This window comes from Leucopleurus acutus, assembly GCF_964270905.1.
Source record: "Leucopleurus acutus genome assembly, chromosome: 10".
NCBI lineage: Eukaryota > Metazoa > Chordata > Mammalia > Artiodactyla > Delphinidae > Leucopleurus > Leucopleurus acutus.
The window spans coordinates 7,054,596-7,082,406 of record NC_139153.1 but is presented as its reverse complement, the minus strand read 5'-3'; the positions used below and the strand labels follow the sequence as shown (position 1 = coordinate 7,082,406).

General features: G+C 48.1%; 1 protein-coding gene across 1 annotated transcript in view; it reads right to left on the bottom strand.

Annotated features, from left to right (window-relative positions):
• ATP2B2 (ATPase plasma membrane Ca2+ transporting 2) overlaps positions 1-27,811 on the bottom strand; it is a 370,638-nt gene that overhangs the window by 271,000 nt on the left and 71,827 nt on the right. The window contains exon 3 of the mRNA XM_082848244.1: positions 3,421-3,465. The gene's annotated coding sequence lies outside the window, so the exon portion shown is untranslated. The remainder of the gene's footprint in view (positions 1-3,420; positions 3,466-27,811) is intronic.

The following is a 27,811-nucleotide window of genomic DNA, read 5'->3' as shown; positions in this document are numbered from 1 at the left end:
GGATAAAGAAGACGTGGTACATTTACACAATGGAATATTACTCAGCCATGAAAAAAGAATGAAATAATGCCATTGCAGCAACATGGATGGACCTAGAGATCGTCATGCTGAGTGAAGTAAGTCAGAGAGAGAAAGACAAATATCGTATGATATCACTTATATGTGGAACCCCTTGCTTTTTGTATTCTAGTAATGCTCAGCTTCTGTGTTTCTAATACTCCTTGCTCACCACAGGACCTCTGCAGTCTGTGCCTTTGCAGGAATACATTTTCCCCTTATTTGGGCTTCTCTTTTCCTCACCTTCATCTTGGTCCATCATCTAACATCTATGACCTGGTCAAGTAGATGCATTCCCACACACCCTCCAATTTCTTTAATAAGCACTTCCTCAAGGAAGTGCATCTTGATTCCATCACCCCTACCCCACCATTAGGCTCTCACAGCAGACTGGGCTTCATAGCACTCACTGCATTATAATTATTACTTTATTATCTGTCTCCCCCATTAGGCTGTAAGCGCCATAAGGAAGGGACCATGTCGGCCTTGCTCACACCGCTCTCACCAGAGCCACACTCATAATCGGAGATTGATAACTAATAAAATTGTCACCCTGGAATCATTTTGGAATTATGCTCCACCTACCTCTGCAGCTTACATCTAATCACTGATTTCCTTTACATCACCAACCTCAACCCACGGACACTTGCTGAGGACCAACTCCTCAGCCCAGTGAAGCCTGGCAACAAACAGGGAGGTGTGCAGACAAGTCCCCATGATGTGGTATAACAGTGCTCTAATGGGGGGCAGCCCGAGAGGAGGAGTGACTGCCTGGGAGGTCAAGAAAAGCTTCCAGGCAGAGGGGCTCCGTGAATGGGGCCTTACAGGATGCTTAGGAGTGTGCCAGGTTGGGGGTGGACTAGAGAGAACGGCATGCACAGAAGGCCCAGATAAATAAACAGCACTAACAACATCTCCCAAATCTCCTCTGGAGTTTTATTTCCAGAACTTAGATCTAGATCCTCACCCCAGCACTTCTGCAAAGCCTCCTAACTAGATTTTTCTGCCGCTTTGTTCTCATTTTCGCTCAAGAACCTGCTACAGCTCCCCACTACCCTCTAGCTTAAACCTAAGGTGCCTGCCTGCCGTTGGACGCCTGCCTCAGCCTCTCCCTGCCTCTCTCACTCTCAGGGACATTCTTGCTCATGACTCTCTGACATAATCAGCTTTGCTTCTACCAAATTCAACGACCACCGCCTTCCACACCCGACTCGCTTATCCTATTCCTTCTGCCCACCGTTGATTTTATAAATCAATATCACTTTCAAGTGGGCACTAAGAAAAATTATTTTTTTGAATCTGAGTGTTCAGAAGCCCATGTGAATGGTTTAATTGCTTGTAGCTAAGTCACTGCTTCTTACTGCAGTAGACATGCTTGAGAGTTTCTTAGTAAAATTATTTAAGCCTCAGTCTCCTCACCTGCAGAATGGGAATAAGCATTTCATCTTGTTCTCAGGATGAACTGAAGCGAGAGATTCCCACCACACCCTGCGCACCTTTCCTGCACACGGCAGGGACTCAGCAAATACCAGTTCCATGCACACTAATGCCTTGCTGAGGCCTGGAAATGCGGAGGGAAGGCGACAGGGCCCTGCTCTCGGAGGAGCTGAGCAGGGAGAGGAAGGGCCAATTGTATCCTGAGGTGAGAAGCACCTTGACGGAGGGAGCAATCAAGCCCACGTTATTTTTGAAAAATGGTCACGATCTGGCTTCCTAGCTCACGACCACAGCAAAGGCAGAGGAGGAGGCCACGCCACCTTCGACGGAGCTTTAATCCTTCCTCACTATCACCTTTTACTTCTCCATCAAAACTTACCCGCCCATGTCTTGGTTCCCCAAAGCCTGCTATCTGCTAACGGCTAACCTGGTTCTGCAGTAGACATGCATGCCCAGGGCTTCCTAGACCACTCCAGATAGCGTTTGGAAAAAAACAATGCAAGCAACACAGGCTTATTACGTAAAACTCAGGAAACACCGAAAACCCAAATTGCCCATTCTCTTGTAACTAACCTACAGATGACATCTGGACAGAAGCTTTCAGAGCTACCTCATCCTTTCCCAAGGAGTGACGCAGATGGTGGCAGGGAGTGGGTGTTGGGTGGAGAAGCCTCTCTCCTATCAAACACTCTGGAGTGACTGCTGATTCCACCCAGGCACAGAGCCAGCTCCCCACACTTGCACCCCATGAAAGGACAGTTTCTCTGATTCTCCGATTTCTCCGAGGTTGCTAGGGAAGCGGCAGCCCAGGGCCGTTGGCAGAACTCCCAGGCAGTCCCCCAGGCAAAGGGGCTGTGTCTCTGAATGTTTGTAAATGGATGGACAAACAGTCATGAAGCTCTGGGACAGTCCTCTGTGGGCTCCCAGGCCCTCATTCCGTCCCAGGCCCCACCCAGGCTTAGGCAGGGCCCTCCGCACAGGGCTCCCCCTTCTCAAGTCCCCAAGTCAATAATACCCCTCGGTGTGGCTGACCTCCGTCAGACACAAATTGAAAAATAATCTGACAGCATTAAAAGATACTCAAGCGTGAATGACTGAAATGATAGCCATGTAACCCACCCGGGGAACATTGCTCTTTATCTCAAAAGGACATTGGCTGGGACTTCCATGGTGGCGCAGTGGTTAAGAATCCGCCTGCCGACGTAGGGGACACAGGTTTGAGCCCTGGTCTGGGAAGATCCCACATGCTGTGGTGCAACTAAGCCTGTGCACCACAACTACTGAGCCTACACTCTAGAGCCCGCACGCCACAACTACTGAGCCCGCGCGCCTAGAGCCTGTGCTCTGCAACGAAGAGAAGCGACCACAACGAGAAGCCCGTGCACTGCAACGAAGAGTAGCCCCAACTAGTTCTCGCCGCAGCTAGAGAAAGCTGGCGCGCAGCAACGAAGACCCAATGCATCGAAAAAAAGAAAGAAAGAAAGAAAGAAAAGAACAAAGACATTGACTAACCCAAGCACACCTCTGTTTCAGTGGAATATTTCAGCAAGGTAAAGTGGCAACATACAGGCTCTGTGGGGACAGGGAAGGGAGAAGATCACACCTGCAGCAAATGTGTCCAAACCTCCATTTTACATCTGTTTCTTGCTTCCTTTTCCTCCCCGGCTACTTACAGGTCCACAGGGTTTGGGGAGCAGCGGCCCAGAGCCTTGGTGTCAGGAAGGCGTTAGGGAGGCTGGGGCAGTCCGGGCAGTCGGGGTGGGGAGGGGAGGTCGACAGCGCTGAAGTGTAGGTGGGGATAGTTGACTGTACGGAGCGGTGGTTTGCAAACCAGGTGTTTCCTAATCGGGGCCATTGACGGCGCTGCAGTGTACGTGGGGATTCTGAGCCCCCCAGGTGAACCAGGGGTCTTGGTCTCACACTCACCTGTCTCCTGGGCTGCTCTCAGTCTGCTTTCCAGGTGTGAGAAACCTATAAGCAGAGATCAGAAACGCCTGTCAGAGGGGCTTGTATTTTCTGGTGGCCAGGGATGCGGATCTGGCTGTTTAAAATTTAATATTTGAACTGATCCCAGTATTTAGAAACCGAGGGATTGCACACTTAAAAGCCGGCTTTCTGACCCCGGGAGAGCTGCATCTCTGGGCCACGTGCAGATTGGACAGTGATGGACTGGAGCTGCGTGGGGCTGTCCCTCTAGGCCCACAGATGCTCCCCAATCCCACCCATCTGCCCCCGTGGGCGCTGGAGTGAGCAGCCCTGCTCGGGCATTTGACTGTGCGACCTGCACAGCCCAGGCTGCTCCCCCTCTCGGCCCTGCCAGGCTCCCTCCCTCACCCCTCCCTTCTCTGCTCCAGATACACAAACTGAGAATTCCGGGGAGAGAACGCCAGGCCCGTCCCTTGGAATCATCAAGGGTGAGAAGATTGAGTCAGACTCCAGGCAAAGTTTGGGTCAGAGGCCCTGCCACCCCCTCTCCGGGGTCCCTTTCCAGTATCTCTGCTCTGCAGCTCTGGGGGGCTGAATCAGGTAGTGTTCTGAGGGTTTAATAAAGGACCTCTTGACAAAGATGTGAGCAGGAGTGGTGCAGTTCCCCAGCGAGAGCCAAAGTGGCGGTCCCATTGCTACCATCCCTAATCTGGAAGGGGGCGGGAGGAAGAAATAGTTTCCAGACCCAGGCGCACGGTGGGCTGCATGGGAAGACTCCTGATAGGAGTTCTCACCTGTGGGTAAAGCATGCAGCCAGCCCAAGGTGACCCTGAGAGGGACAGCTGGGAGACTAAATACCCCAACATCTCCCCCACCCCTCGCTCTACAGCTTGCCAGGGCTCCCCATTGGGCAAAGCCAACAGGAAGCTGGAGGGGGAGGGACTGAACGGATGCAGCCCTACAGGTCTCCTCCCGGCACAGGGCGGGGTGGAGAAGGGCAGACAGTGGGTCTCCAGGGGTGGATGGCAGGTATCCAGGGCAGTGGCCCTGCCTCCCGTGCCCCGTTCACCCACTGGATCCACACCCCTGAGGCCGTAAGCCAAGGCCGACCAGGTCCTTCAAGGGGTCAGAAGCTCGGTTCCACTCCAACCACTATTAGTTGGCCCCCAACCTTCCAAAGCCTCTCTGTTCTGCTCACCTGGCCTCAGCCTGAGTCTTCTGCCCCATCCTACAGCTACCCCCTCTCCCCCAGCACCTGGAGCCCCATCCGTGGGGCCCTGAGCTCACCTCGCCACCAGCACCTATTCTCTTCCACTGGACACCGGTCAAATTCCTCTCACTACGGAGCCGGGCTCTCCCCTTCCCAGAAAGACAGCCCAGCACAGGGTTCACAGAGGTCTGGGAGCAGAGCTACGGGGAATCCACAGGCACGAAGCTGACACAGAGCAGTCATGGAGAGAGCGGCCAGCTAGTAAGAACAGAGGCCTGACAAGAGGCAGCCAGTGCAGGGTTTCGTGGAACCCAGAGCTGGAAGTGACCCGGGAGATCACCTGCTCTGGCACCTGCTCTATGCAGATGGGCAAACTGAGGCCAGGAGAAGTGGGGGAGGCTTGCACCGCAGACACAGCCAGAAAGTGGCAGAGGCACTGTCGTGTTGGCCTGCCAGGCTGTCCCTGCCTCCTGGCCTGGGACACACGAGGACCCGGCTGAGTCAGGAGACTGGTGTCAGGTTCAGTTTTCTCAATGATGGTTTTACTAATAAGCACCAACATCAAGGGGTCCTGGTTCATCCTGTCTTCATCCCAAATCTGTGAGGCAGGTACTGTAGTGATGCTACAGATAAGGAAGGTGAGTCCCAGAGGAGTTACCCAACACGCCTTAGACCAGCACGGCAAGGGAGTTCTGTAGCAGGGGCAACAACATTGATGGACAATAATGATAACGAGCACTGCCGACGAGGATGTTTTCTCCAAACTGGCCCCATGCTTAGGTCCTCACACACACTAGCCCATGAAGTGTCTTGTTGTTTTGGGAGTTTTTGTGTGTATTTTTTTTTTTTGTGGTACGCGGGCCTCTCACTGTTGTGGCCTCTCCCATCGTGGAGCACAGGCTCTGGACGCACAGGTGCAGCGGCCATGGCTCACGGGCCCAGCCACTCCGCGGCATGTGGGATCTTCCCGGACCGGGGCACGAACCCGTGTCCCCTGCATCAGCAGGCGGACCCTCAACCACTGCGCCACCAGGGAAGCCCTGTTTTGGGAGTTTTTAATGAACTCTTCCCACTTGGTTAGAATGTGGAGGGTATATATATCAGCTTTACTGAAACGTAATTGACATATAACATTATGTGAGTGTAAGGTGTATGTGTCATGTGATATGCTTATATATTGCAGAGTGATGATCACTGTAGCGTTAGCTAATACCTGCATCACATCACATAATTACCATTTCTTTTTTGCTGTGAGAACATTTAAGAGCTGCTCCCTTAGCAACTTTCCAGTGTATATATTCCATAGTTTTAACCAGACAGGACTAGCTATGGGTTATTTAGATGACTCCTGACTAGTTTCCACACACTCATTTTCTGACCCTCTGCGGGCCTCTCCCTGACATTTCAGCCTGTACGAGGCAGAAAGCAGAATCGGCCACCTGTCACGCCCAGTACCCTTCCGTGATGTTCAAGGGGCCTCCCCAGGCTCAGCTGGGCCCACCTGCTCTTCACCTGAGGCCCTGAACTCACACACACGGTGGCAAGGGCCCAGGCTGTGGACAGCCAGGCCTGCCTCATCGGCGGTGCCCTGTCTTCTCCAACAGGGACTGCTGGGATGAAAGCCTGATGAGCAATCTGTCCTCGCTGGCAAATTTTTAATTATGGAAGAAAGGAGACCCCGGCCCCTGGCCCAGCCAGCACTGCAGGGAGGGTGGTGCTTGGGTGTCGCCACTGTTAACATTTTATCCACACTGACAACAGCTATGAACCCTACGTCCACGTTTTTCTGTCCGTAAATGAAGGTGAAAGGCTAAGATGAGGGGTGATCGGTGGGAAAACCGCCAGACCCCCAGCATGGAAAGTGACATGAGGGTGAGTGAGACTAGGTCTCCAGAAGGCCTGGGGCAAGGCCAGGCACAGGGGTAGGGGGTATGGGAAGCTGAAGGCCTTGCCAGCTGTCAGTCAACAGCTCTTGCCCTTCTAAACTGCAGGTGATGCACCTCGCTCCCTGGATCCTCTAACGGTGAACCAGCCGAGACAGGGCTGAGCTTGAAGCACGGTCCCTGGGTGGGGGCCCCAACCCCTGGGCTTCAGGTCACTGATCCAGGAGAGCAGGAAGCCTGTGGGATTATCCACAACTCAACTCCATACGATTTCACAAGTCAGCCCATAAAGAGAAATGAAGGCCTGAGTTCAAATCTTCACTTCATCTTTACTGGCCCATGTTCTCGAGCAAGTCACTTCTACCTCCTGTGCCTCAGTTTTCTCCTCCATAAAATGGGAATAGAAATAGCCACTGGAGAGGGCAGTGATGAAGAGAAACTGAGAGGATGCAGGGAAAACATGGAGGGCTGTGCCCGGCATACAGTGAGTTCTTGATAAACATTAACCATAACAAGGAAGAAGGAACCACCAGCTCTGCTTGCAAATTACTTATAAACTAGTGGGGATCTCACACTGGCTAAGAACAAAACTCACAAGGAAGATGAAGTAAGGGTAAAACGACACTACAAAACACCCGGAATGAGAACTTGGGGTGTAGGCGATCATTTTGATTTAGAGGTGGCAATCAGGGGAGGCTCCCCTGAAGAAGGGACCCGGAAAATAAACCTCCAAGTACCTCCATCCTTTGTGAGTTCAGGGACTAATCTCTGGTGGGAGGCCTTCCCCATCCTGAAGTCCCTTTTCAGCAAATTGGGCATCGATGAGGTTACAGTGAGGACTGCTTCTCAGTAATACCACTGTTTAGCCAATAAAGTCACGAATCATTGGCTCCCAGGGGCCCCAGACTTTCTTCCAGGAATCTTCCCAGGATTGCTTCAGCCCATGTGGATTCCATGCTTCTCACGTGGCACTAGCAGCCAAAGCCCAAACCACATGCCCTAAACAGCCTGCTAGCAGGGGTGGAGCCCTGGGTTCTAGCCCCAGCTCGGCCCCCTGCTTCCTGTGAGATGTTGACCAAGTGCCAGCCACTCTCTGCGCCACAGCTTCCCTATCTGTGCCCGGGGGATGCACTAAATTAGAATCCCCCTGAATAAGCTCTGGGAAGCACTAGACTTTTGAGAGGCTGCTTAGAGGGGGCCATGGTTCATGCTGCAGCCCCTGCCGCCCTTGTAGATTTCACAAAGCAATGAACACATCAGGCTCTGACAAGTCCTGCAACATAGAAACCGGCTTAGTTTTGCTGGACCCAGCATTTCCCAAACTAACTTGACTTTCAAACTTTTTTTGGGGAGTAATGTCTATTAACACCCACAAAACTAGCATTCCTCAGAACCCACTTTGGGAATGCTGGCCTCAAAGATCTCTCAGGTACCTTCCTGCTCTGTCAATAAGGGGATTCAATAAGAGTCTGGGGTGTGGAATTTCACCCTCTGGGTAATTTTTCCAAAACGTCTCTGCTGCATTTCTGACCAAGATGGGAGGGTGCCCTCCTCCAGCTCCCATGGCAGGTGCCGTGTCTGGATCTCCATCACAGCCATCCTTGCCCTGCAATGGTGGGTGTGTCTCTTCCCACAATGGACCATAAGCTCTTGAGGGATGGACCGTGTCTGGACACTGGTGTGTCCAAGGGCTTGACAAACTCAGAGGCTGAAACACATACATACACAGTGTGTGCTCAGTAAATATGTTTAGGGATGATGTTTAAAATATTTTACACGGGGCATGTACCAAGAGGGACTCAAGCTATAAATAACCTACAGGTGCTTGTCAGTTGAACACCAGCCTGGTGGAATGAATGAATGAATGAATGACAAGGCCTGTAGGAGAGAACGTAACTATTAAATAGAGAGAAAAAGCACTTTCTAATGCAAAGCCCAGTGCTATGTTTTTAACATTTTTTCCCCTTCTGGGTTTTCCTGGCTTGGCTATTCAGATCTGGGTATGGGGGCTGGGTGCTACGAAGATAACCCTCCCCCCAGTGCCCCAGGCGGGAGCCAATGCCAGAGGAAAAAGTGGGCTTTTCTGTGTCCTCAAAAGAGCTGGCAGTAGGTTCAGCATTTCAAATATCCTTCTGAAATCTGAATCCAAAATGGAACATTTTTTCGAGTAAATAATACCCTTGAAGTCAGTTCAGGGCACCACAGCCCCCTGAACTTCAGAGGTGGGGCGGCACAGGGAGCCGTCAGAGCACAGCGCACCCCAAAGCCAGGTCTCCTGGCTCCCCCAGGCTGCCTGCCTTCCAGGGGCAAGAAGAGTGGGGGCATTTCAGGCCTTGGAGTATCCAAGAGACATTTTTCTCTGATCAGACCTGCTAAGGCCACAGGGAGATTCTGGAAGGCCATGCCCTGGGGGCCCTACAGGGTCATGGGCTTTGGGGGCCCTGGGTCAAGGGTGGGGGGGTGGAGACGGAGTGGAGGAGTCTGGTGGCTGAAGGTAAGATTAGAACGGGTCAGGGTCCTCTCCGAGGGATGGGTGGCACCTGACGCCGTGGAGCTAGCGGATGGCACGGCTTCAGATTTCCATATTGGTTTCTCTCCGCCATCAGGATTTGAAGCAGATACCACCCGGTTTGAGTTACAGAATCCGGCTCATGGCTTCCTGACCCTTGCAGAGGAGGTGTGAGTTCTCAGGAGGGGCCAGGCCCGGGGCACATCCAAAGGGTGCAGGAGAGAGTGGCCAGGACAGAGCCAGGACAGCAGGGCTCCACTGGTGGGAAGCAATATCCACCTCAAGTTAACCAGCAGTTTGCCTTTTTTTTTTTTTTTTTTTTTTTTTTTTTTAGTGTTTTTATGGTTACTTTCTATTCATAACTGCTGTTACCATTTTTTTTTCCATTTATGGTAGCAATAAGGTTTCATTTTGATTTTTAAAAAAGTGAGCTCATTTGAATAGAAACACAAAGTACTTTTCAGGACAGGTGACCTCATCTACAGGTGAGGAGGAGGTATGAGAATGACTGGAATCCGGGCAACTCTCATCTAGCCCAACCTGCCCACATCCCAGATGTGTACACGGAGTCCAGAGGGGAGGGATCTTCCCCGAGCACACACAGCTGGTTGATAGCAAGAGTCGGGATGAAGAACTCAGGGTCGGGGTCTTTCTGTTGGGCCATCTCTTCTTTGTGAAGCCAGGTTGTGAAGCTCCCCCAGTGTAGTCCTCACGGTGCAGGGGAAACCTGCTGCCTCCAGGGTACTGGGGGCTCTGCAGAGGCCGGACCTGAGCCATATTCATCTCTCTATGCCACAGAGCCAGTCACAGAATTGGTGTTCAGTAAGAATCTGGTAAAAGGAATGGATGGCGGGAATGGATGGGTAGATGGATGGATGGATGGGTGGGTGGATGGATGGTTGGAGAGACAGGTAAGTGGATAGAAGAAGATGCAGAAGGAGAAAGAAGGGGATGGACGGAGACATTAATGAATAAATTATGTGGCTGATGACTTAGGCTATCCCTCCCAACTTCACCCATCTAAGGGTATTTTCATTCTGTTAGAGAACTAGCAGAAACTTCTCTAAGACAAAAGAATTCATGGTGAAATTTCAGATACCATGACAGACTGGGAGAGACAAAGAACCTTCCCCTGTCCCCATTTCACCAGTGAGACCTCGAGACAAAAGTGAGTGACACTGCTCAGGGAGCCCAGGGCCTCAGCTTCTCATTTGGCTTTTGAAACTTACTCTATGACCTTGGATGAATTCTCTCCCTTTCCTGGCCCTCACTTTTCTCATGCATAAAATGGGGGGTGGGAGGCAAGTCAAATGAGTCCCGCTATCTCAGCATCCTAGGACCAACCCCCACCCCCCCGCCCAAGACCTATCAGAGGCCAAAGCATGTCCAATGCTGCCAGTAGGCACTGAATCCTTCAGTCAGACTCGGCTTTTCTAAGAGGTGAGCACCTTTCTGCAAAGTGATGTGCTGAGGGCAGCCAGCCAAGCAAGAGCCCCAAGAACAGATCAGCCATGGGCTCCATCTTGCTGTGCCTTTGGAACCAGCGTATATAAAGGAGAAAACATCAGAAAGGCTGGTGACATGAAGTCAAGTCCTGCGTCCCCTAAATGATGCATCCCTTCACATATAAAACTGTCATGCACAGGGTGTGGACAAACCAAAGGTGGGAAGACAAGGGAGGGGCAGGAGGGAGAGGCTCAGAGCACAGGCTCCTGGGTCAGCCAGGCCTGGGTGCAAATCCGGCCCCTGCCCCTTCTTAGCTGTGTGACCTTAGGCCAGTCTCTCTGAGCCTCATCATCGTTTTCTTCCAACGTGGGGCACCTATTAGCTCGCCACTTCACTGCGCGGTTGTGAGTCAAAGAAGATAATCCGTGTGCATGGCTGGGCTCCGCACTTCCCCAGTGGGCTGCATGGGGATGGCTGTTTGTTCAGATGCTAAGTGTCTGTTGAGCACCTAGACATGCCAGGCCCTCTGCTCTGCTCTGGGGCCTCAGTGGTTTACTAAGGCAGCCCTAGTGTCTAACCTCGTGGAGTTTAAAGTCTAGGGGAAGAGATGGGGAGATGGTCATTTACAAAATGGTCACTCCAATGAATGTGAACTGTCCCTGAGACAGGTTCTATAAAGGGGAAAGTGGGGTGGAGTGGAGGCTACGTCACGGGGACCCCTTTGTCCTGGGGCAAGCAAGGGTCATCAGGGAAGTGACTTCAGCTGAGACCTGAAGGGTGTGCAGGCTGTGAACAGGTAAAGGTGTTGGAGGCGGGGAGTGGGTAATGGGAATAGGGAGAGAGGTTTCGCAAGTGCAGAGTGGTAGGAGGGACACAATGTATTCAAGGATCTGGGAGGAAGCCAGTGGGGCTGGAGCAGACAGCAAGAGGCAGCGTGGTATCAAATGAAGCTGGAGACGTAGGCAAGAGCCTGAGCGCCCAGCGACTCGTGGGCCATGGGCAGGGCTTTGGGTTTTTTCCTGGGAAAAATGGGAAGCTATTAAAGGGCAGAAAGTGGAAGGGTGAGGAGTCCAGTTACTGTGATGTGGAGAATGGATGTACGGAACCCAGAGGGGAGCAGTAGGGCAGCCATGCCTCTGTCCAGGCAAGGGGGCCCAGACTGGTTGGTGGCCACAGAATGGACATCAGCCAGGAACAGCCCTCATCCAAGCTTTGGCAAATGACTAATATACAGGGAAGTGGTGCCTGTGAGGCACCAGGACATCCCCTGTCCCATTTCAGCGAGGTCTCTTAAAGGCCCTAAAGCTCAATCTCAGCCCCGAGGAGCAAGGCAGGCCCTCCCCGGAGTCCTCAGTGCGGGATGACTTCCCTGGAGCAGGATGTCCATGTGATAGTTAAGGTAATGCTTATCCACAGACTTTACAGTTTACAACCACCCTTCACAGCCTTTATCACATTTGATCCTCACAACCGCTGTCAAGGTGGGAGAACTCCAAATCCAACCTCTTTCCTGACTCCCTTTTGAAGAATAAAAACGATAATAATGATAATAACTATTGCTATACAGTTGATTCTTATTATTAGTGGTAGTTACGTTCTATAAAATCTCGACAAACACTGAGTTAGCGAATACTGAAACAGTGGTCCTAGCGGAAATACAGGGATAGGTTCCTGTGAGCCTCAACTGACAACATTTTCATCAACTGATCCATACATAACCTTGTTTTATGTGTGTTTCTGTATAAAGACACCTTATTTAGTATCCACTGTTGATTCCTTAACAGTGAACTCACACCTGAACGATGCTCACCGGACACACGTATTTTCTTCATAAGACGCATCACAGCCTTCCTGGCTTAGGAACACTAGACAGCACTTCAGCACCGTGCGTGGGGGCCATTTAAAACAGCCAAATCACCAACAAAAAGTGCAAAAACGTGAAAAACGTGGCACCAAGTAGACCACCAGGAAGCACACTTGTTGACACACGAGAGCTGAAACAAGAAAGCAGAGCGACACCCTGTTCAACCTCAGCTGGGAACCTTCACGTCGGGTGACTCAAAGTTTTCACCGCTTTGCACATATCTGCAAATGACTGCAAAAGCACCGTGAGTACTGATTTGGGGGTTACAACTAAAATTGAGTCAGGAGGCAGATTTAATAAGTAACACGGAATCTGAGAAGCATGAGGATCCCCCAACGCCGGGCCCTCGGGGTGCTGGGGGCGCAGAGCCCGCTCTCCCAGGACTGACCCTTCATCTGCAGAGTGCATGCTGCCTGCCAGGCACCATGCAGCCTCACCACCCTGTGACGGTTACTTTGCAGAGGAGATGGCGAGCTCTGGCTGCAGGTGGAGGGTCCCAGAGCGGGGGAGTGGCCCAGCAGGGATGTTAACCGCACCCCTAAGCTTCATCTGCATGCCCTCATTCTAAAAACTGTCTTTACATCAGGTTTCTTAAAACCCTGATTCATTTCCGCCTTCCTGCCAAGTAAGCAGTTCAGCTCACAAACTATATTAATCCCTGGCAGAAATTCATTTAAACAAAATATTGCCAAGCAACACAAAGGCAGAAATCCTCTTACGACCCACATGGGTATCGATGCTTGGCGTTGAGGGAGGGCTGAGCCTCTTACTGCTGGATTGTCAACACACCCAAATCCTGGAGCAAAGAGTCCAGGCAGGGCCAGAGGACAGGCCTAAGAGACACGGCCCGCCCCCAGGACAGGATGACCACTCGCCATGCTGGGGGGCAGGCACAGCTCTTTGCCTGACAGTTTCATGGGATCCTCATAGAAAAGGGAGGGCAATGCTTAAGGGCTGGACACTTTTTAGTGAAAACCAGCTTTATGATCCTGACTATTTGACTCCCCCAAATGCCAAATCCTGCATTTAAGACTTTCTAAAGCACTTTCACATCCATGGCTGACTCCACTTTCCTCCGACTGAGAGGTAGGTGGTGGTATTAGCCCAGTTGAGAGACGAGGAAAGCGAGGCTCAGGGGAGGGGAATCCCTTGCCCGATGTCACACAGCCAGGCAGGAGGCAGAGTGGGGATTTGATCCCATGTCTTTTGTCTCCCAAGGCACTGTCTTTCAATCGCTTCCTCATGTAGAGAAAGGACGGCTTCTTCCTCTGAGTTGGTCCATTCCAAACTGGAACTTGTGTTTCAGAAGCAGAAAAGGGGAAGTACATAGCTGTGCGCACTGACCCTATCCCATGTGGATCGGTTTTGCAGCCCAGCCCTGCCACCTGCCAGCTGCACGTCCTGGAGCAAGTTACTGATTCTCTCTGTGTCTCAGTTTCCTTATCTGGAAATCTCTAAAGTAGTATCTGCCACAGAGAGTGGCTGCAAGGATTAAATGAGTCAATATTTGCGAAGTGCTTAGCATAGAGTTTGCCACTTCGTAAGTGCCATGTAAATGTTTATTAAAATTAAACAAAATTAACCTAGGTGTAAATCAGAAGGTGAAAGCATTTGCCAAATCAATTTTCTAATTCAGTTGAACTCCATGTTTATATGCTCTAATTAACACTACTATTAACAGCCACGTGGTAAGTCCATCTTTCCTACCTATAGCAACTTCAGGTAGGAACAGAGTTATACGACAACTCTGCGTGTAAATATTACTGAACCCGTTTTATAGATGAAGACTCCTGGGGCTCAGAGAGGTGAAGTGACTTGCCCGAGGTCACATAGCTGGTAAGTGGCAGAGCCAGGTTTCAAATCCAGCAAAAAGACCTGTGCCTCCCATCTGATCAGCGGTGCCTAAGCTCCTGCTAACTGAGACAGGCTCCTGGAGGCCCAGGCTTTGGGAGAGAAGGTCGTTGCCAAGGGGCTGCTGTGGACACAGTGGGACAGACCATGCAGAGTGGACCCCACTCCTGCCCCCAGAAGAGAACTCCGGGCTCCATACGCCCCATGCGAAACAGGCCCTGCCTCCTTTAACAAGAGGCATGGGGTCCCCTGCATTCTGGCAGGAAGGAGCAAAAGCGGCTCCACGTCAAATACAATGTCAGGATTAAAATTCAGAAGGTGGCAGAAGAATTAACATGACTTGATGGCAATTTCCCAATCTGTTTGTTATAGAAGTTTCAGGAGGGCTGTGTTTCTCACCCTAAGTGGTTTGTGCCCAAAGCTAAAATACTGTCCCATATCCAGAAGAGAGAAGGGACTTTGAAGTTAATGTGAAGCAGGCCCGTGAGGTCCCTCGCCTGGATCAGGAGACTCGGGTTTGAGGCCTGGCTCGGTCACTACCTTGCTGTGTGACCTCAGGAAAAGCCTTTCCTTCTCTATGTCTCATGAGCAGTGGGAAGTGGCCAAAGGCTGTATCCAGTCTGGAGACGATTTTTTGTTGTTGGCATGGAGACAGGTTTAAAAATTAGGAAACTTACATATAAAAGTGCAGATTTCTGGATTTTCTTGAAAATGGGAATATCTGGCTCCTGGATCTCACCTTCCCACAAGGTGAACTATTGGATGGCATGAGTGTGACTGTTCCCTTAGAGGCACCAAAGTCCCTCTAAGTCCCACTATTCCTCGCTGCTTATACCCACCTCCCCCCACCTTCCTGCAACCTGGCATCAGTCTGGCCCTGGGGACATCTGAGCTTGCCACCCATGCAGTCAGTATCCTCTGTGGGTCCTGGAAGCATTAACAGTTACTGGTTTCAAGAGTGTCCCTCCATGTTAGCTGTCATTGTTCTGACGACCTGTGGGAACAGGGACCTCGCCTCCTTGCCCTGGTTACCCCAGGGCCCAGCACGTGGCAGGTGCATCACAATTTTTTGATGAAACAGACTTCTGAGACAAAGTTGACGGTGGAACGAGCCCTGAACGAAGTGGGAGAGCCTGGCCTTGAGCTCTACCCTGCGACAGAGGGACACCTGACGTGGAGGGGTCCCTGCCCTTCTCCTGGGCTTCTCTTTTCACCTCTAAAGAGGAGGGGCCAGCTCTGCCAGGCCCCCTGCAGGAGCCTTTGGCGTGAGGCTCTGCCCTCTGCCAACATGCAAATTGCTCCACTCTTTCTAGGACTGAGCTTCACAGAACTTTCTCGAGGGACAGGTTTGCTAGGGAAGCCCCATCACATAGGGAGTCAGGGCTCACAGGTCTGAGCTGGGTGCCAGGGAGACACGGCAGCATGTTACTCAGCTCGAGGAAAGGGAGATGACCCCTTAAGTGTGGCTTCAGGGACCCTTCCGTGGATACTAGAGGGGGCAGGCCGTACCTGACAGAGGACGGGCCTTCCAACATCCACAGGATCACCAGGTGAGTGTCCATCCACAGGAACTGGTGAGTTCCCAGTGGCCCTGCTGTGTGGGAGGCAATAGGGAGTGGTGGGGACTGTGGGGGCTTGCAGAGTGACCACCGCTCAGCTCACAGTTGCCCGAGCTTCTAAAATTTTCAAAAGGAGTTGGAAACTCAGGTTTTTCCACAACATCTCTCAGTTTGGGGATTTAGGCAGCTAATTCCAGTTTAAAACAGCAGGTGGGATAACGCAACGTACACAGAATTAAACATGTATCCACAGGATTAGCCCGAAGACCCCCCCAGTTTGGAGGCTCTGAGTCAGAGTCTCAGGGGTTAGGAGTGTTGCAGGTCAAGTAATCAGGAAGCAGCTCTAAAATCCACGTGCAGTGCCCCTCCCTCCACCAATGACACCCTGAGGACACCAGGCAATGCGACTTCCTGGCTCTTAGGTATGTACGGTGGTGAAGTTTCTCCATCGTACCCCTGTGCCATTTCTTCCCATGTCTGGAGACTCGGAAGCCCACCCCATCCCTTCCCCCCACCCTCTCCAGTGTTCTGAGCACTTGGGATGCAGGGACAGACAGGAATCAGACGCTGCTGTCCAGCACAGTCTGCCATGATTTGGCCTTGGTGGAAAATTCCACTGGCTCCTCCTAGGTAGCACTTTGCACACAGCGACAACACAGCAGCCAAGGGCATCCTCCCACAAAGCCCTGCTCTTCCCTGACAAGGATGGCACCTTCTCGGTCATCCTCGTCAATCCCTGCTGGCTTTGCACTGACCAGGCAAGACCACCCTCTGAAAATGGTCCCCTGGGGGGTGTTTCACTGAGTGCTTCCTGGCCTCAGCTCAAAGAGATTCCTGCAGCGAGAGAGGCTGTGTCGGTGGCTCTGACGCTCACTCCCAGGCTTTCCTGCTGGGCCTCCTGGGACATGTGCAGGGGCAAAGGACCCCTCAGGGCCACCCAAATTGAAGCCTTGGGTCCCAAAACTTGCACAAGTATCCAGAAATACAAACCATGCCACTTAGCAACTGGATGACCTCCCACAACTTCAGCCTCTAAGAAGGGGATAAAATCCTCGGTCTGCTGACCCTACAGGGGCAGGATGTGGGCAAGCCCGATGCAGAAGTGCTGTTGTAATGTAAAGGCAAGTTTCTCTTCCTGTGGCCCCTGAGCGCTCTCTCCTGGCATCAGTGATGAGCTGCTTCGCTCACCCAAATGCTCCCTGCCTCTGAGAGCCAGGGACCCACAGACAGGAACGTAAGGTGACAGCGGGGGAGGCTGGGCCACTTCCCAGGAGATGCACAGGGCCGGTCCTGAAGGTCTGGCTTCATGCCCACACCACCTTTCTGAGTTGGAGGAGGCTGGAAAAATGAGCTCACTCAGGCCGAGGGACCTGGTTGCCTATGGCCCCACGCAGATTAGAAAGAACTTCTAGAAACAGGGATTGTTCTAAAAGGTGAAGACGGTCCATTTCTTCCCTGATTTAAATTGCTCAGGGGACTTTCACTTCCAGCTAGGATGGAGTAACAGAGACCAGCTTACCCTCAAGCCTGCAAAGACTGAAAAGTGGGCAAAACGTACAAAACGATAATTTGTTTGCAGCTGGACATCAGACAATGAGGGACAGTGGTAACCGAAAGATGAGAAATAAGAAGTGAGCCCAGTGACTGCCCCAGCTTACTGACTTGAGAAGTTTCCAGGCCATGGCTCAGCAGGGGGAACCCAGGTGGAAACTAGTGGACTCCTTGCATTGAGGAGATGGAGCTGAGGGTCCAGGACTGGACACTGGAGAGACAAGAGCAGTGCAGAGAGATCTGGAGATCGCAGAGGGAACCCTGCAGTACGCAGCTGAGTATCGATCTGGCCTGTGTATGAGGAAACTACCGAAGGCCAGGGGAAGAACCACCCAAAAGGACTACAGAGAACAAGGCCTGACACTCAGGTAGGGATGGGAATAGTGCCCATAGTCACCAGCCAGACTGGCAATGCTCAGGATTCATGGGACACTAAGTCAAGTACTCAGAAGGGGGCAACAAATAGCTCCAAACTGAGCACTGCTCTGGTTCCATGAGACAAATACTCAAAGCAAGACCCAAAAGGATCAAATTGCTTCCAAGTAGCTTAACTGCCTCTCAGACAAAGCTCAAGTATATTGATAGGGATACAAAAACATCTAGCACCCAACAAGGTAACACGCAGTGTCTGGAACCCATTAAAAAATTATCAGGTATGCAAAGAAGCTGGAAATTACAATCATAATGAGAAGATAAAGCAATCAAAAGTGACCCAGAACTGATCTATACATTAGAATGAGCAGATAGGGATGCAATAAGTTATTATAACTGAATTCCATATATTCAAAAAGGTAAGTAGAGATAAGGAAGATACAGAAAAGACAGATCTAATGTCTAGAGATGAAAACTACAATGTGTGTAATGAAAAAGACACTGGATGAGACCAACAGTAGATTAGACAGTGTGGAAGGAAAGATTAATGAACTTGAAGACAGCAATAGAAACTAAAAGGAACCACAATGATTAGAGAGAAGAAACAACAGAATAGAGCATCAGTGAACTGTGGGACAACTTTAAGTTGCTTAATATTTGTGCAGCTAGAGTCCTCAAAGGAGAGGAGAAAGGGGAGAAAATGCAGAAAAAGTATTTGAAGAAACAATGGCTGAAAATTTTACAACATTGGATGAAAACTATAAACACACCCACTCAGGAAGCCGAAAGGAACATAAAGAAAACTGTATCAAGGATCTTCAAAATCAAATTTCTCAAAACATGTGATAAAGAGAAAATCTTAAAAGTAGCCATAAAAAAATAGATGCATAATATACAAAGAAACAAAGATAATGATGACAGACTTCTCACTGGAAACAATGCAAGTGAGAAGATAGCGGGGTAACAGCTTTAAAATATGGAAAGAAAAGAAGTATACAAAGATGTCACAAAGAAAGAAAACTACAGGCCAATATCACTGATGAACATAGATGCAAAAATCCTCAACAAAATACTAGCAAACAGAATCCAACAGCACATTAAAAGGATCATACACCATGATCAAGTGGGGTTTATTCCAGGAATGCAAGAATTCTTCAACATATGCAAATCAATCAACGTGATACACCATATTAACAAATTGAAGGAGAAAAACCATATGATCATCTCAATAGATGCAGAGAAAGCTTTTGACAAAATTCAACACCCATTTATGATAAAAACCCTGCAGAAAGTAGGCATAGAGGGAACTTTCCTCAATATAATAAAGGCCATATATGACAAACACACAGCCAACATCATCCTCAATGGTGAAAAACTGAAACCATTTCCACTAAGATCAGGAACAAGATAAGGTTGCCCACTCTCACCACTCTTATTCAACATAGTTTTGGAAGTTTTAGCCACAGCAATCAGAGAAGAAAAAGAAATAAAAGGAATCCAAATAGGAAAAGAAGAAGTAAAGCTCTCACTGTTTGCAGATGACATGATACTATACATAGAGAATCCTAAAGATGCTACCAGAAAACTACTAGAGCTAATCAATGAATTTGGTAAAGTAGCAGGATACAAAATTAATGCACAGAAATCTCTGGCATTCTTATACACTAATGATGAAAAATCTGAAAGTGAAATTAAGAAAACACTCCCATTTACCACTGCAACAAAAAGAATAAAATATCTAGGAATAAAGCTACCTAAGGAGACAAAAGACCTGTATGCAGAAAATTATAAGACACTGATGAAAGAAATTAAAGATGATACAAATAGATGGAGAGATATACCATGTTCTTGGATTGGAAGAATCAACATTGCAAAAATGACTCTACTACCCAAAGCAATCTACAGATTCCATGCAATCCCTATCAAACTACCACTGGCATTTTTCACAGAACTAGAACAAAAAGTTTCACAATTTGTATGGAAACACAAAAGACCCCGAATGGCCAAAGCAATCTTGAGAAAGAAAAATGGAGCTGGAGGAATCAGGCTCCCTGACTTCAGACTATACTACAAAGCTACAGTAATCAAGACAGTATGGTACTGGCACAAAAACAGAAAGATAGATCAGTGGAACAGGATAGAAAGCCCAGAGATAAACTCATGCACATATGGTCACCTTATCCTTGATAAAGGAGGCAAGAATATACAGCGGAGAAAAGACAGCCTCTTCAATAAGTGGTGCTGGGAAAACTGGACAGGTACATGTAAAAGTATGAAATTAGAACACTCCCTAACACCATACACAAAAATAAACTCAAAATGGATTAAAGACCTAAATGTAAGGCCAGACACTATCAAATTCTTAGAGGAAAACATAGGCAGAACACTCTATGATATCAATCACAGCAAGATCCTTTTTGACCCACCTCCTAGAGAAATGGAAATAAAAACAAAAATAAACAAATGGGACCTAATGAAACTTAAAGGCTTTTGCACAGCAAAGGAAACCATAAACAAGACCAAAAGACAACCCTCAGAATGGGAGAAAATATTTGCAAATGAAGCAACTGACAAAGGACTAATCTCCAAAATTTATAAGCAGCTCATGCAGCTCAATAACAGAAAAACAAATAACCCAATCCAAAAATGGGCAGAAGATCTAAATAGACATTTCTCCAAAGAAGATATACAGATTGCCAACATCACATGAAAGAATGCTCTACATCATTAATCATTAGAGAAATGCAAATCAAAACTACAATGAGATATCATCTCACACCAGTCAGAATGGCCATCATCAAAAAATCTAGAAACAATAAATGCTGGAGAGGGTGTGGAGAAAAAGGAACACTGTTGCACTGTTGGTGGGAATGTAAATTGATACAGCCACTATGGTGAACAGTATGGAGGTTCCTTAAAAAACTACAAATAGAACTACCATACGGCCCAGCAATCCCACTACTGGGCATATACCCTGAGAAAACCATAATTCAAAAAGAGTCATGTACCAAAATGTTCACTGCAGCTCTATTTACAATAGCCAAGACATGGAAGCAACCTAAGTGTCCATCAACAGATGAATGGATAAAGAAGATGTGGCCCATATATACAGTGGAATATTACTCAGCCATAAAAAGAAACGAAATTGAGTTATTTGTAGTGAGGTGGATGCACCTAGAGTCTGTCATACAGAGTGAAGTAAGTCAGAAAGAGAAAAACAAATACCACATGCTAACACATATATATGGAATCTAAGGAAAAAAGAAAGAAGTGTAAATCTACCGCCAAAAATATCTTTTGAAAACAATGGCAAAATAAAGACATTTTCAGACACATAAAACCTAAAAGAATTCATCACCAGCAGTCATACTCTAAGAAATGTTAAAGGAAGTCTTTCAGACAGAAGGAAAATGACACCAGATGGGACTACAGATCTTCACAAGGAATGAAGAGTGTTGGAAACGGTAACTACATAGGCAAATATGTAAGATATTAAAATTTATACAAACCCTTAAAAAAGATATGGACTGTTTAAACAAAAATAAGGTAGTGTGGTGTTTATAATACATTTGACCCTTGAACAACGTGAGGGTTGGGGTGCCGACCCCATGAAGTAAAAAAATCCATGTTAATTTTATAGTTGGCCCTCCATATCCACAGTTCTGCATTCACAAATTCAGCCAACCAACCACGGATCATGTAGTCCTGTAGAGCATATTTATTGAAAAAAATCCACTTATAAGTGGACCCATGAAGTCAAAGCTGTGTTGTTCAAGGGTCAACTGTATACACAAAAGTAAAGTGTATGACAATAATAGTAGAAAGGTCCGGTGTGGGGGGAATGGAAGTATACTAAGACATATTCCATGTGATGTGATACACTTGAAGACAGACCGATAAGTTAAAGATCTGTTCTATAAATACTAAAGACACCACTAAAGTAACAAAACAAAGAATTAGAGCTAGTATAATCACAAAGGAAATTAAATAGAATCATAAGGATATTCAATCAATCCAAAAGACAGCAGGAAAAGAGGGAGAAAAAGGACACAAAGAACAGAAGGGACAAACAACAAGACGAGAGATTTAATGCTAACCATATCTATGATCTCAAGAAATGTAAGTGGTCTAAGGTCCCCCAATGAAAAGGCAGAGATTGTCAAATTGGATTAAAAAGCAAGACGCAACTCTATGCTGCCTACAAGAAATGCACTTCAACATAAAGACACAAATATGTTAAAAGCAAAACTATGGAAAAGATACACCCTACTAACTAAGCAAAAGCTGGAGTGGCCATATTAATATCAGACAAAGTGGATTTCAGAGCCAAGACTATAAGCAGGGATAAAGAAGGTCATTTCACAATGATAAGGGATTCAGTTGATCAAGAGGACACAGCAATCCTAAATGTTTAAACTCAATTTAGCAATTCTAAATGTTTAAGAGAGCTTAAAATACACTAAGCAAAAACTGTTGCAAATGCAAGGAGAAATAGTCAAATTTACAATCATAGTTGGAGATATCAATTCCCTCTCTTCATAACTGATCGAACAAGGGACAGAAACAGGAGAACACTTTTACAATCTTAGGCAAAGATCTAGGGAAATATTTCTTAGATACACCACCAAAAGCACCATTCATAAAAGAATGAATTGATTCTTGGACCTTGTCAGAACTTAGAGCTTCTGCTCTCTGAAAGACACTGCTAAGAAAATGAAAAGTCAAGTCACAGACTCAGAGAAAATATTTGCAAACCGTATATCTGATCAAGGACACATATCCAGAAGATATAAAGAACTCTCAAAACTAAATAATAAGAAAACAAACAACCCAATACAAAATGAGAGAAAGGTTTTGACAGACACTTTACCAAAGAAGATATACACTTGGCAAGTAAATATGTGGAAAGATGCTCAACATCATTAGTCATGAGGGACATGCAAATTAAAACCACAATGAGCACCACTACCCAAGTGTTAGAAGAACTGAAGTAAAGGACTGGCAACAGCAAGTGTTGCTGAGGATGTGATGTAACTGGAGCTCTCACGAACTGTTGGCAGGGGAGCGTAAAATGGTACGACAGCTTTGGAAAACAGCTCAGCAGTTTCTTTAAAAGTTTGTTATTGTACCTACGATATGATCTAGCCATTCCACCCTTAAGTATTTACTCAGGAGAGATGAAAATATGTATGTCCACACCAAGATTTTTACATGAATAGTCATAACAGGATTATCTGTAATATTCCCAAAGAGGAAGAGACTCAGTTGCCTATCTGTAGGTATACAGATAACAAACTGTGATATATTCCCTACCATGGACGATTACTCCACTGGAATAAAAGGAAATGAAGTATTAATATATGTTACAATGTCGAGGATTGTTAAAATAATTAGGTTGAGTGAATGAAGCCAGGCTAAAAAAAAAAAGTACAAATTATAGGATTCCATTGTCCCATATAAACTTCTAGAAAATGCAAATTAATAATTTATGGTGACAGGAAGCGGATCAGTCATTGATTAGGGCTGGGGCATCTGGAAGTGGCAGGAGGGAGGCTGCTACAAAGGGATACAAGGAAACTTTTGGGGGGTGATAGAGATGTTCGTTCTTGCTGGTGGTGACGGCTTCACTGGTGTACACATATCACAAACTTATCAAATTGTACCCTTTAAATGTGTGCAGTTTATCATACATCAATTATACCTCAAAAGAGCTGTTAAAAATAAAACAATTTAAAAAACTAAACAAAATAAAAATTTCTTCAGGGCATCTGCACAGCCCTTAAGCTGAAGCCCAGATTCCTACAAGAGCTTACAAGACCCTGGGAGGGCAATCTGTTGTCCAGTGCCCTCTCCAGCCTTGCAGTAGATGCTCCGCCTGCTACCCTCACCCCCATCTCCCAACCTCAACCTCAAACGCCAGCCTCTAGCCACGCTCAACTTCTCTGCCTCTTTGAGGCAGCACGCTCAGTCTTGTCTCCAGGCTTCTGTATTTGCTGTTCCGTCTGCCACGTACACTCTTCCCACTTCCAAATTCACCCAGGTAACTCCTGCTTATCCTTCGGTTCTGGAAACTCTCATTAAGTAACCCTCCTGGGGTCTCACACTTATCAGTTTGCATTATAATCACCTGCTCATTGATTTCTAACATTATGTCCTCGTTCCAAATGTGTTGATTAAAAGAACCCCAGCCTGCCCCCAGACTAGGCACTCGCTAAGTGTAGGAAGCAAGTCTGGTTGGTTTATCTCGGAATCCCCGGAACCAAGCACACGCACAGAGAACTGACTATTTGCCAGAACCTGTTCTAAGTGCTCTGCCAGGATTAACTCATTTAATCTTCACAGCATGCCTCCAAGGTACACATGATTATTGTTGTCATTTTCCAGATGAGAAAATTGCAGCTCAGGAAGGTTGAGTAACTCGCTCAGGTTCACATAGCCAGAAGGTGGTACAGCCAGCACTTGAATCTAGGTGGTCTAGCTCTTAACCACAGGGCTCTGCTGCTGATGAAGTGAACAAGTGAGAACTGCAGAAGTTTCAAACATTAGACTTCAAAATGGCTTTGGAGTCGTCAAGTCCAACCTCTCAAAATGCCCTGAGGTTCTGGGGAGCCTGACACCTCTCGTGCCAGTGAGGCACCAGGCCCAGCGAATCAGGTCGTCACATGCCCCTGGCCATGGTGATGGGTAACGAGTGGGCACGTGACCCAAGCTTGGTTGATGAGGCTCAACAGAACCTAATTCCAGGACTTTTGCTGGAGCTGCTGAGCAAAAGGCACTGGCTTTCTTTCTGGGGTCTCTGAGCTGGTGAGACATAAGCTTGGAGCTACTGGGGTCCATCTTTAAACATCACGAGGAGGTGCAGAAGAAATCAGAGCAGACAGGTGGATGCAGACAAACGAGCGGCAACAGTGGGTGTCTCTGCTTCCAGCTTTGCCTGAAGCTATACTGTTTTAGTATTGATAACCTATATACTTCTTTTTTAAAAATTTACAACAGTTGGGACTGAATTTGTACAATTTTCAATCATAATGATCAAATAATGATACAAGACAGGGTACTAATAATGATACAAGACAGGGTACTAATACAGGCCATTGTAATAGGGGACACAAGAATTTCAGAATCTCAGAGCTGGAAGGGATCTTAGGGTTCTAAGTATGTAATATGCTAATCATCACACCTGCCGGCCACACTGGCCATTCAACTCAAGATGGGAGTTTTCTAAAACCAGTGTTAAGTACTGCACCTCCGTTCTCTCCACACCTCCCTAGGAGACACGCTGGCAGTGCTCAGAGATAGCTGCTCAAATTCTGCATCAACTAACACAAAGGGAGTGCCGAGGAAGTGCTGCACACCCGTTTCACAAATGGGAAGCTGTGCTGACTGGGCGGCTGGGCGGAAACCCACACTTCGCATCCTCCTATCAACCTGCAGATGGAAAGGATGAGTGAAGGGGCTGCTATGGGACCAGAGGCCAGGACAGAGACTTCCTGACTGGTATTTGTCACTGACGCTTGCTTAGGAACAAACGAAGACAGAGAAGCAGCATTTTCTGGTCCAGATATACATCTTCTAGGGTGAAGAGCGGTCCTCATCCTGCTCACAGGTCAGCGAAGGCCACGGGGAAGGTCTTGCACCATCAATCACCTCTTTGGACAAGACATCCACTAGTCAGCAGCCACTGTAGGGGTTACTGTTATAAACTCCATTTCACGGATGAGGAAATTGAAGCTCAGAGAGGTGAAGAGATTTGCCCAAGGCCACACACTCAGTAACTAAGAGTCAGGACTCACACTGAGACTTTTCTGTCTACAAGTCCAGTATACCGTCTAACACACTCAGATTAAAAACGTGACGGCTAGAAATGAGCATAATGATAAAGGTAAAAACAGCAGATTATTGACTCACCATGGATGGGCCATAGAGCTGGGCCCCCGATCCCTGTCTAGCACACTCCTGCCTCCTGCCTTCTCACCCAGGGCTCTCTGGCTAGAGGAACGAGAGCAGAGCAGGCGCTTGGTGTCTCCTATGCTTTTGAGGAAACGGTGAAGAAAGGAGGACCAGGTTTCAGAACAACAGAGGGATTCATAGTCTCTGGATGACCAAATGAACTTGGAAGTATTGACCAGAGGGGTGTCTCTGATAGCACATGGCCTGGCCCTGTGCCTGCAACACATTGATCTTTGATCTGGAGGAGAATGACCAACAGTGGCGGAGCGGGTGGTGTGTGTGTGTGTGTGTGTGTGTGTGTGTGCCTGTGGCCCAAGGCCAGGAGGATTAGGGAACCCCTAGGGTGAGTGGCAACCTCAGACTTTCAACTGAACTCAGGGTAACTAACAACCTTGGGACCTCAAGTGAACAGAAGGAAACACACAGAAATGGAGCAAGGTCCACTACGGGAGGGGTACAAGTGGACGATGGGGCAGTATCACTTTTGTAGACAACAGTTTGCTCGACAGAGTCAAAGGGGAATGCTGCAGCCAAAAAAACGAATCTCACCTTGGACTAGCTGACTAGGGGCAGCGTATTGACCAGGGATTGTAAACTCAGGCCCTCCAGGGACCAAGCGGGTGACGAGTGAGGAGGGATGGGTGAAGACAGCAGCAGATGGAGAGCCTCGAGTCTCAGGTCGCAGATCACTCATTCTCAGCCCAGCTCAGAGTGGCCCAGCACATATGAAGGCCCATGTTCTCCGATCTTCCAATTTTTGTTAATGAGAAGGTGGAAATCAAGATTCAAGGTAACTCCCCCATTTTAAAATAACTAAACTTTGTTTTGTTGTAATGCTCTGTGGATCAAATGGAACATGTCCAGGGGCCAGATCTGGCCCTTAACTTGACACTTGGTGACCTTTGGTTTACACCAAGGATGGCAATTGTCCCTTCTCTCCCTCTCCCTCTCTCTCTCTCTCTGTGTGTGTGTCTCTTGCCTCAGCTGTAACTGCAAATGCATCTGGGGCTGTAGCTCCAGGACACACACTGTGAAAGGGAGTTCCAAGGGAGCAGGAAGGGAGGACATGGAGACACTCGCAGTGAGAAGCTATAGGTCAGAGACAGCAGGAGAGGAAGGGATGAGCCACCATGTATGATTGATTCATCTACCCACCCATCCACCTACCTCCCTACCCACCACCCACACATTCACCTACTCATCCGCCCATCCATTCATCCACCCACATATCCATCCATCCAACCATCCACCTACCTACCCACGCACCTATCGACACATTCATCTACTCGTCCATCCATCCATCATCGACCCATTCCATAGTATGCTAGTATAGTTAAGAGCAAGAATCTGGAGCCAGATGGCCTGGGAGTGAAATCCAGCTTTGCCATTTCCCGGATGTATGAACCTGGGCAGGGCATTCAACCCCCCTGAGCTTCAGTTTCCTCATCTGTAAAATGGGGAAGATACAGCAGAGTCGTTGCGAGGATTGAAAGAGTTAACTCACGTAAAGCACTTTGAATAGCACCTGGCATGTTGTATGTGCCCCATACATGGGACCTATACTTGGCTATTAGTGTTCACTCAACAGTCATTTATAGAATTTCAGGCATGCGCCAGGCACTGTATTGGGTGCTCGGCGGTAAATAAAAGAGGCACAGTCACTGACCTCAAGGATCCTACACACCTGGAGGAGACAGATTAGTAGACAGGTAACCTTACATTCTCACCTTTTAGACAAAAGAAGACACTGTGTACACGTACGTGTGCGCACACACACACACCAGTGTCCAGCCTGTGTAAAAACACAGCAGAGCCCTGTGTTCACATATCATCAAAATAATGTTTCTATATTTAAAGAACACATGATTTTTTATGACCCAGTAGGCCCACTCCTATGGAAATAATCACAGGTATGCACAGAGATTTAGCTAAAAAGAGATGCAGCATGAAATGGTGCCCAAGTCCAATCTGTTCTGAGTACTTGCCATGGTGGGCTGCATATTTCACACTTGGGACCTTGAAGGAGGCTGCAGCACCAGGGCGAGGTAGGCAAGCAGCTCTGCCCCCTACACCCTGAGCTTAGTCCTCCCCGCCCATGCATGGAGGAGGCCTGGCAAAGGTGTGTGCTCACCTGTGCCCAGACCTTGCTCCCAAATGCCATTTTCCTCTAAGATGAACCACAGATCCCAGGAATGG